Raw genomic sequence first — 10695 nt, 5'->3', positions numbered from 1 at the left:
GGTTTTATAATCAATTTAACCAGAGAAGTTATTGAATTCTATCAGAACAGCAATGGTAGGAAACACAATCAAAACACCAATAATACTTGGACATATGGACCTGTGGACTATTTAGTGGTCCTATGGACCTGCAGGAGTCTTGCTATGCATAAATGAAATGTTCCAGAAAACCTGTACAAGAAGGGCTCTTCCCTAATCATGATCACTACTGACATACACCTATTGATTGCACGTACATTATTCAAGCCCTAAGGTATATTATCATTAGACAATAAGACGGAGCATACCTGTGTATTTGGTGGCAAAAATGGCAGTTCAGACTTGCCATAATACAACATTTAGATGCAAATATTATGGTGAGTTGAGTACTTGAGCTAGTGCATATGAACGTCCTCTCGATCCTCATAATAAAGCCTGCAATTTGTTATAAGGAATTGGAAATATGTAGGAAGTTTGCTATTCTCATTTGACAAGCAGTAACATAAGAAAATCAAAATCTAAGCAAATGACTTACAATCTTACATTCCAAGGTTGTTTTGCAAACAAGCAACAACAATATAGATTTTGTGATTTTCAAACCAAATCAGTATCCTTGTGATTTTTCTTGGTAACAAGAAAGATTAAATACAAAGCCTTGGTATAAACTATATTTGATGCACATTACAACATTATTTGAATTTTAAAAACAAACAATAGAGATTGTTTATGTCGTATGATGTAGACATGTGTTATACAAAGAGGAAAAAGATGCAAGATTTCACCCTTAAAAATGGAACTGCTCTAGGAAAATTGTTGTTCCCTTCTCCAGATTCTCCAAAGATTGAGAGCATAGACTGGAACCGTATAGGAATGGAATCATTGAGGGAAACTGCTAGCAGGAAAGTTACGCAGTGGGTTTTCCTTAAGTAATTCAGTTTCTCTGCGAGATAGTATTTCTGTTATAATTTGGAATGCCAAGGCAATAACACTTCAATAGCAGTTTGGGAAAACATACCTTTTGAGGGTTAACTTCTTCCTTGTCCTTCAATTGGGAATTTGTAATGCTTTGAGAATCACCAGTTTATTACAATCTGTACGAGATAGTGAAAAATAAATCGCCAGCCTATCAGGGAGTTACAGGTTTCTTATGCAACCAGCATACTGTAAATTAAAGAACTAAGAATTGCAAGTTTCTCATGTTACAATTTAAAAATGATGTATTTGATCATGTTACAATTCTTTTTAGAACTTATTCAATAAAATTTATACAACTTACATTCACTTTACTAAAATGCATAATCAATACTTACTCTGAACATTCCTCATCAACAAACACCTCAATGGTAGAAGTGGCAACTCTTCCAAGTCTACTGCCAGGCCTCTGCATAACCTGTACATGGTAGATTGTTAGATCTTGCTACTGCATCTATCCAGTGTAACAACCAATCTAAGAGCCAACATATCTGCCCTTGACTGTGAGCTGCAAACACATATTTATAAGTATAGATTAAGATGTCTAGTAATGGAATGCATTCAAAATAGAACAAATTAAATGCATGCAAGCTATGCATCATTTTTGCCGTATCAGGAAGAAGATATTGACAATTAACAAACATCATTGATGGAAATTTCTTATTCTTAAGAGCAGTAGTTTGTTATTAGCTCATGCCAATGTGCCATACATTATCACGGAATCCTTCAAAATAAGTACGTAACCTATGACGTAACTCACATATACTTGTAAAATTTTCCAGATGCTAGCAGTATTATAGTATACTTGCACAGCCTGTAGTCTTTCTATAAAAACTCACAATTCACAACTCTCTGTAGATCAAATTTTTGGTTTTCGGTCCAAATAGGACGTCGGGAACGATTTTCCACAACATTCTAACCTAGGTAGTACCATCTCATAACCTTCACCATTGAAATGCCTTCAATTATTCTCATAACCTTCACCACTGAAATGCCTTCAATCATCAACTAAAATACCAATATTTAACTTTAAAAACTAGTCCTATCAATTACAGCATAATACGAGTCATTCATCCAATAATCAGAAACATGATTAAACAACAAATATTCGAAATCATCTGCAGCAATTATCAAACCGCATGTACTCTAATTTATCTCAGGTGAAATTTGTCGTAGCAACAACAACAAAAAAACAAATTCCAGATAGAAATTGATCATCTAAATTTGAAAATAAAAGCGATAATTAATAAACAAAATACAATGAAATCAACAGGCAAAAAAATTAAATCAAACAACAATCTCGGGAAATTCGCCAGTCAAATTACTAACCTACTGGCGTCGGCAACAGGAGCAATGCCGGAAACAGTACGGTTGAAGAGGACAGCGAGGAGAGAGAAACCGCCGACATAAATAGGCAAGCTATGAGCGACATTGTCATTGACCGAGACCCTGTCAGCGACCAAATTTGTGGTTGATTTCGGCCCATTATAGCCTTCCGACTATACAATAAGCTCCAATGTTGTAAGTATAAAGCTTGCAGAAAAAGCTTGAGGTCAAAAAATGGCGGAAATAGAGAGGAGGGAGAAAGGAAGTACCTGGAAAGAGTTGGAAATGGAGAAGCGCGGGAAAGTTAGAGAAGATGAACGGTGGTATCGGAGAGGTCGTTTAGGATTGAAACAAATGGAATGGATATGGAGGTCGTTTGATGTGAGTCGTTGATGACGTTTGATCCTAAAGCCTAGATTTGTTCTCATATATTAGTAGTGTTCTTACATAAGGACCTGTTCTCACGGGATCCCATATATATATATGTATACACACACGTATATGTGTGTAATATATATATATATATATATATATATATATATATATATATATATATATATATATATATATATATATATATATATATATATATATATATATATATATATATATATATTACACATATATATATATATGTGTGTGTGTGTGAGAACACATACTTATATGATAACTGATCTAAAATTTAGAACATGTGACTCAAATTAAAATTTAGAACATCTGTTTGAGTAATAATTTAGAAAATCTGATTTAAGAATTAGAACATGTGAGTAAAAATTTAGAAAATTTCTTTGATGAAATTTAGAACATATGAGTAAAATTTAGAAATTTTAATTTAAGATTTAGAGCATGAATAAAAATTTAGAACACCAAGTATAAAATATATAAAATGTGAGTAAAAATTTAGAACATATGAGTAAAAATTAGAACATATACTTTAAATTTTAGAGCATATAATTTAAAATCTTAGAACACATGTTTTAAAATTTAGAACATATAAGTTAAAATTTTGGAACAAGTTATTTAAAATTTATAACATCTAACTTAACTTATTTATGGTTTAGAACATGTGAGTACTAATTCAGAGCATCTGACTTAATTTAGAACACTTGAGTAAATATTTAGAACATTAGATTTAAAATTTAGAACATACGAGTAAAAATTTAGAACATATAGAGTGTTCTCACATAAAAAAATGGCTCTCACATAATGGAGGAGTTCCTACAAGAGCTTTCCCCTAATATATATACTCCCTCCGTTATTTTTTAAAAAAATTGCAACAGTTTTGTCAATATCGAAGTTTTATGCGATTGAGTTGAATTGTTAAAATATTGTGTAAATAAGATTTTTTTATTTTTTTATTTATTTTTTTTGGGAAGAAAATTTAATAAGGTTTGTTGGGATATAAAAACATAATAAAAAATGATAATAACTATTAAGTGAATAGTTTATGTAAGGTCATGTTTATTTCAACTTATTGTTACTTATTTCAAATATATAAGTTCAAATCATATCAGATTAGAAAAAATTAGTTTAGATCATATCATATCATAAAGAAATAAATCCATATCATATCATCATTTTATTTGCGGTTTTTTATCATTAAATATCTTTAATTTCGTATTGAAAAAAATTATGAAAATTACGTATTAATAAAATACACTTTATTACAAATCTAACAAGACCCCATTTGATATATTTTTCCTTATAGATTATCGTACTCATAAGGTCAAAGTCTGGTCAAATCAGACAATCGGATCCGATCTATCATATAAGCAAAAATAAGGTGAACTAAACAAGACCTAAGAGTAAAACGATGTGAGAGATGAGATATCCCTACCTTTTTATAAGTATGATTAAACACTTCTGGATAATGTTGAGACAAATGGACAATTATTCTCCTTTATTAACGTATTAACCCTTCTATTATATTTGTTACTTCATTTTTATTATTCCTGATACAATTATGCCCCTTAAAATATTTTTTCACATATTTATCCTTAAATACTCCCTCCGATTTTTTTTAATTGCAACTTTGGTGTGTATTGCGGTTCACGAGGAAAAAGTTAAGGGGTATGTAGTAGTGGGGTTAATTAAAGGTGATTAAAGTATGTAGAGAGAGAAAGTTTGGCCCACCACTTGGTAAAGTAGTGGGTAAAATACTTTAAAGTAGTGTGTAGAGAGAGAAAGTTTGGCCCACCACTTGGTAAAGTAGTGGTAACGTAGTGGGTAAAATACTTTAAAGTAGTGTGTAGAGAGAGAAAGTCTGGCCCACCACTTGGTAAAGTAGTGGTAAATTAGTAATTTTCAAGGTTTTTGTTTACCCAAAATAGAAATAAAATAGAAAGTTGCATTTAATTTTGATTGGACTAAAATAGCAAAAGTTGCAATTAAAAAAAATCGAAGGGAGTATATTGGTTCTATATTTATGAATAGTGTTAAAACAATTATGCCCCTTAATATGTTTATTTACTTATTTGCACTCATTAGTGCTGATTGTCTCTTTTATTGCACTATTAATAATAGTGTACGAACATTTATGCACTAAAAATATTTGTTTACGTATTTTCTCTTATTTGTGCTGACGACAATTCAAGTTGTGATATAAGGTCAAACAAAAAAAGCTTCGGGTATGACTAGCTATGGCGCGCGTATCGTGCACATTAGCCGTCTTAGTATTTAAAAGTATGAGTGGTGTAGTAGTGGGGATCATGGGAAGTGAGAGAAATAATAAAATAGCGTGAGATATTAATATTTAATTAAGGAGGTGTTATAATTTTTTTTTTTAAAAAGTGACATTATGCACTAATATAATGGTTTTTTTTTTTATTTTTTTAGAGCCACAAGGGTGAGTGATGAGAACCGATCGCAGGATCACTTGTAACTGGGAGGGGAGCTCTACCCACTTAAGCTATCCCTCACTCTTTCAATGGGCTGCTTATATCACCTTGATTTTGCTTATCTGATATTACTAAACTTATTTTTTTTTATCTGATCTAAACTTTTTTTTTTAATCTCATCTGATTGTGTATTTTGACGTAACTTTAACCTTATATATATATATATATATATGTGTGTGTGTGTGTGTGTTAATCTATAGGGAATATATATAAAGTGGGGTCTCGTTAGATTCGTAATAATGTGTATTTAATTCATATGCAATTTTTATTTATGTTTTTCATTACGATATTAAAGATATTCAGGGATAAAAAAATTGCACATAAAACGATAAAGTATGTCATCACAACTTATTTTATTTAGATCTGATTTGAAATAAGTAAAAATAGGTGAACTAAACGAACCTTAGTATCTTGTTTTCTGGTGTTGGTGGAATTTGAGGACTATTGCAGGGTTGCCTTTTCCATTCAAGGCCGAAAAAAGGCCTATGCAAACAGACCCTTAGCACTAATCACAAGGCCCCAAAATTTTAAGGGCCAAATTTATCTGGAGCCCAGTTGTTTAGGGTAAAAATACCCCAGCCACGTGGCCCTATGGCCGAGCAACACGTGGCACCCAGCCATTGGTCAGTAGGGCTCCAATCCCCTACTAACACGTGTCCTAGAAACCCAAAAAGGGGAACCAAGTCTCCCCACTATAAATAGTGGGAGAATCCTCATTAATGGGGTATTCAATTGAAGATTCATAAATACATTCAAGAGAATTGAATACACTTACACAAAAACCGAGCAATCTTAATTGCGGAATTCTCCCATTAAGCGAGAAGTAATTTCACCATTTTACGCACTATCTTCCTCCTGTACGTAACTGACTCGATCGTCGGAGGCGGAGCTCCAACCAACCGGAGTCTTCGTGGTTTTGCAGGTACAGGCGTTGAAGAGAATTCTTGGAATTGTAACTCTCCAACAGGACACATCAAAAAACCCCGAAACATTTGGCGCCGTCTGTGGGAAGAGTACTTCTGAGATGACTTCTAATCCAGTACCACCGAATCAGGACAAGCGGCCATCGGCTGAGCCTGAGGTCCAGACGGACCATGAAAGCGGTGATGATTACGGACTCGACACCTATGTGGCCCCAGACGGGTCCTTCCGAACAAAGCACACCCGTTAAAGGGATATGAGGGAACGGGATAACATCCAAGTGGCTCCAGGCAACCCAGCCGGCAACCCGGTTGGAGCTGCCCAGGCGGCAGAAGGCTCTGCTCCCGTCACAAGGAACGAACTCATGACCTTCATGAATAGTTTCAAAAGCGAGATCCAGAACCTTATTCGGTCAACTACTCCCAAGAAGAGTCATCCGGCCAAGAAGCCGATTAAAGACCGGGTCCCTACCCCTCATCCAAAGCCGAAGGAGGGGGAGGGCCTCAAGTTCGATCAAAACCGGCTCCACTTCCCGCAAGCGGAACCTAGAAAACCCATCCGGCACTTGCAGCCGGATGGTTCAAAAAAGATATTCTCTGATGCCCGGACGTTTCTCCAAGAAAAGAGAAGTCTGGCGTCTGCGTCGGCTTCAACGTCGACCTTTCCTGACAGTTTCCGTGACACCTCTAACAGGCGTACGAGAACAAGTCTAGGGAGTCAGACGGGCGAACCATCCGCCCGGTCTGGACCCCAAGTGATCCAACCTGGTCTATTTGGTTCGCCGAATGCGATGGGTGGATCCCCTTTTACCCAAAAACGGGTCCGTTTGGCAGAAATGTGTAGCAGCCGTTCCAGCTCATGGACTGGCAGCAGCGCCTGCTGAACTTGGGAGAACAGCCCTCAACGTTCTCCCCTGAGATAACCCAGGCGGCACAGCCGGCTAAGATTAAAAACGTGTTGGTAGGGGCCTATGATGGTATCTCCAACCCAGAAGATCATTTAATGGCCTATTCCAACCTCATGTACCTACAGGGGATGGATGATGTCGTCTGGTGCCGATGCTTCCCGGCTACCCTGAAGGGCATTGCCCAACGGTGGTTTGGTAATTTACCATTCGGATGCATCAACAGCTTTAAGACTTTGGCGTACTTATTTACGTCAAACTTCTCAATGAACATCCCGGCCAAAAAGACTAGCCTCGATCTGGGGGCAATACAGCAGGGTGACAGAGAAGGGCTCCGGTCCTATGTCAGGCGGTTCAATCTGATGAGAATTCAGATTCAAGGAGTGTCTGATGAAGTTGCTTACACAGACTTCTTCAAGGGTCTGAAGGATGGGTCAACCTTCAAGTTCGACCTCGTCCGGAAAAGGGTAGCCACCCTCCAAGAGGCGTTAATGGAAGTTGAAGCCTACATACAGGTGACGGAGCTTTGTGCTGTAAAGCAGCCGTCGGATTCCAAAAAATCCGACAGAAGAGACAGCCGACAAAAACAACAGCCGGCTTAAAAGGAAGAAAAGAAGAGAAAAGAGGTCTGGGCGGCAGACCGATCTGGTCAGCTGGCTCAGAAGCTCAGACGGAAATCTGAACCGTACGTTCCTAAGTACGAGTTCACAAAGGACTGCTCCTCCATCCTCATGGAGATAAAGGACCGGATGTCTCTCGACAAACCGGCTGTGATGAAAAGCCCCGTAGGCAGCCGGGACAAAGCAAATACTGCCAGTACCATGAGGATGTTGGCCATGACACTAATGGTTGCTATAGCCTCAGGCGGCTATTAGACCGTCTGGCTGATGAGGGGGCTCTGAAGTCTTACCTGCCCAAAGCCAAGGGTAACACCCTGGCCAATAAAGGGTAGGCGTCAAAAGTTGTTCTTGCCAATTCTGAAACGGATGAAGAGACCATCTTCACCATAGCAGGCGGCTTTGCCGGAGGGGGTCCCACTATTAGGGGCACCAAAGATAACATCAGGAAGCTGGTCAACTTAGTTGAGGAGAGCCAGGCGTCGAAAGACACTTTTCCTGAGGTCCTTATTTCTGAAAAGGACCGGGGCAAGGTCAGGCGGCCTCACGATGACCCCATAGTCATCGAATGTAAAGTTGCCAATCAGAGGGTTGGCCGGATCCTAATAGATACCGGGAGCTCGTCTGACCTAATCAGTTATCAATGCTTGACCAAGCTCAAGTACAAATCCAGTAACATGCATCAGGCGCCTCACCCGCTTGTTGGTTTTGGGGGAGGCGTAGTGCATCCGGTAGGAAGCATAGATCTTCCCATCCGGCTGGGTGAAAAGGGGGAAGGGCGCCATATGGTGGTAAAATTCTTGGTTGTAGAAGAGCTTGCCGCCTACAACATGATTTTTGGCCGTCCGACCCTCAATGGGTCCAAGGCTGTCATCGTTCCTTCACTCATGCTTGTCAAATTTGAAAAGGACGATGTAGCAGTCGGTTCCCTTAAGGGGGACCATAGGACGGCCAGGGAGTGCTATCTCTCTGACGTCACACCTACTATGGGGGCAGTCGGAGATGGAAAGCCCATAGACCTTGATAACTGCGATACAGCAGTCCTGGCTCCAAGGGCAGCCGGTAAGAAAAGAAAGGCGGGACAGACGGATCCCGTCAAGCAAGAAAAATAGCAATCACTGGCCGGGGAAAGGTCAGATGATCAACGACCTCAGCCGGCTGGTGACTGCATTGATGTCGTCTCAGACAACAGCCGTCCTGACAAAACTGTCAAGGTTGGGACGGTTGCTTTTGAACGGTTGGGAGCAGATCTGCTCCAACTTCTAAGAGAATCAAAGACATCTTTGCCTTTGAAGTGGAAGAGATGCCAGGCGTCAGCCCGGATCTAGCTGTCCACAAGCTCGCCGTGGATCCTAAAAAGAAGCCGGTCAAGCAGAAAAAGAGGGATCACGGTGAAGAGAGATCTCAGGCGGCAGCGGTTGAGGTCAAAAAATTGTTAGATGCTGGGTTCATCCGGCAATGCTACTACCCGGATTGGGTAGCAAACGTTGTCCTCGTGAAAAAGCCGAATGGTACCTGGAGGATGTGTGTAGACTACACAGATCTGAACAGAGCATGCCCAAAGGACAGTTACCCGCTTCCAAAGATCGACAATCTGGTCGACTCTACAGCCGGTCATGCTCTGATGAGTTTCATGGATGCCTACTCAGGTTTCCATCAAATACCCCTATGGAAAAAATATCAAGAAAAGACGGCCTTCGTCACTGATCAGGGGTTATTTTGTTATAAAGTGATGCCGTTTGGATTAAAGAATGCACCGGCTACATTCCAGCGCATGATAAACACCGTCTTCATCAATCAGATTGGCAGGAATGTAGAGGCGTACATTGATGACATGATAGTCAAATCCAAGCTACAAACGGATCACCTACTGGACCTCTGAGAAACATTCACCACACTCAGGCGGCACCGGGTCATGCTTAACCCAAAGAAGTGTGTATTTGGTGTTGAGTCTGGGAAGTTTCTCGGATTCTTGATCGACCAAAGGGGCATAGAGGCTAATCCGGAAAAAGTACAGGCGGTCATTGACATGCGGTCTCCTCGCCCTGTAAAAGAAGCCCAGAAATTGACCAGTTGCCTGGCGGCATTGGGAAGATTTCTCAGCCAGTCGGGTGACAAGTGCCTCTATTTCTTCCAGGCCATCCGGAAGAGGTCCAGATTTGAGTGGGGTGAAGAGGCGGAAATGGCGTTCTAGAAGTTAAAGCAACACTTGCATTCCTTGCCAAGGCTAGTGAGCCCCCTGCCCTGGGAGGTCCTCTATATGTATCTAGCCGTCTCTGATCATGCCCTTAGTGCCGTTCTCCTCGCTGAGAGAGACGGTAATCAGCTCCCGGTTTATTTCATCAGCCATGTGCTTAAGAATGCTGAACTCCGGTACCCCATGATCGAAAAATTTGGGTTGGCCCTGTTCGTCGCAGTCAAACGGTTGAAGCCTTACTTTTTAGCTCACCCGGTGATTGTATATACAGACTAGCCGCTCAAGCGCCCAATGACCACCATCGAGTCATCCGGCAGAATGATCAAGTGGGCTGTTGAAATACAGAACCTCGAGATAAATTTTGAACCCAGGCGGGCAGTGAAAGGTCAGGCGTTTGCTGACTTCATTGTCGAGATGACTAGACCGGTGCAACAAGAAAACCCTGATCAGGTTTGGTAATTTATTGATGACGGTAACTCTACAGTGAACGGCTGTGGTGCATGCGTTATATGTCATTCTCCAGAAGGGGATAAGTTTGAATATGCACTACGGTTCCAGTTCCAACCCTCAAATAATGAGGCAGAGTATGAAGCCCTGCTAGCCGGTATACGCATGTGTAAGGTAGGGGGGCAAGGAAAGTCAACGCCTGCTTAGACTCTCAGTTGATTGTTAGCCAGTACAATGGTGACTTCGAGGCCACCCATCCGGCTATGATCAAGTATCTGCAGGCGGTCAGGGAAGAGGCCGTGTCAATTGATGAATTTCATCTAAGTCAGGTACCCCGGTCCGAGAATAATCAGGCGGATGCCCTTTCCAAATTGGCATCATCCGCCTCCTATGATGCACCTAGGTTGGTTTTTTGGGAAGTCATTGAGAAAAGAA

Source organism: Chenopodium quinoa, unplaced genomic scaffold (genome assembly GCF_001683475.1).
Source record: "Chenopodium quinoa cultivar QQ74 unplaced genomic scaffold, ASM168347v1, whole genome shotgun sequence".
Taxonomy (NCBI): Eukaryota; Viridiplantae; Streptophyta; class Magnoliopsida; order Caryophyllales; family Amaranthaceae; genus Chenopodium; species Chenopodium quinoa.
This window is presented reverse-complemented; position numbering follows the sequence as displayed.